This window comes from Pogona vitticeps, chromosome 3 (genome assembly GCF_051106095.1).
Source record: "Pogona vitticeps strain Pit_001003342236 chromosome 3, PviZW2.1, whole genome shotgun sequence".
In the NCBI taxonomy this organism is placed as follows: Eukaryota; Metazoa; Chordata; class Lepidosauria; order Squamata; family Agamidae; genus Pogona; species Pogona vitticeps.
Genome location: NC_135785.1, coordinates 219871034 through 219871773, shown reverse-complemented (window position 1 = coordinate 219871773; position 740 = coordinate 219871034).

The window sequence follows — 740 nt, the reverse complement described above, 5'->3', positions numbered from 1 at the left end:
TCCCCTGTGAGTTCCAAGTTCTGAGTGAAGATTAGAACCCAGGTCTCTCAAGTCTTGACCCAACACTCTATCTGCTGCACCACACTAGCTCTCACAATATGCACTTACCTGGGACTAAACCCAGTAGAGTTAAATAAAAGTTACTTCTCAATGGACTTGTATAGGATTTCATTGTACCACACATTTTAAACATGAGGAAGTAAATCGCGGTTGGTTCAGGCAAGAGATCTGGAGTAGAAAAACAGCATAGATGAGGAATCCTTTGCCTTCTTTCCACTCCCCAGTTCTCTTCCTTTTTCTCTTTCCATCTGACAATCTCTCTGTCTTGTATACACCCACAACACAACACCTCACGTACTCATGCAAACATACACAAGCACCTCTATTCCATCCTACAGTGTGTCAGAGAGGTATCTGGAAAGGCAAATGTGCACTTTGGTCCTCTGCGGGGGGGGGGAGGAAGTGCATGTGTGGCAGTGCAATTTGAAGCAGAAAACCAGTGAGTGGGCAAGGAAAGGTTAACTCCTCCCCCTTCTCTATTTCAACAGCCCTCTGTAAACCTAACATTAGGCTTTGACTATACAGTGGTGCCTTGCAAGACAAATGCCTTGAGGGACGAAAAACCTGCAAGATGACTGGTTTTTGTGATCACTATGGTGCCTCGCAAGACAGCTTCTTCTATGGCTGTGCTTCGCAAGACTTCCCCCCCCCGAGACTGATGCCTCGCAAGACAAAAAAAT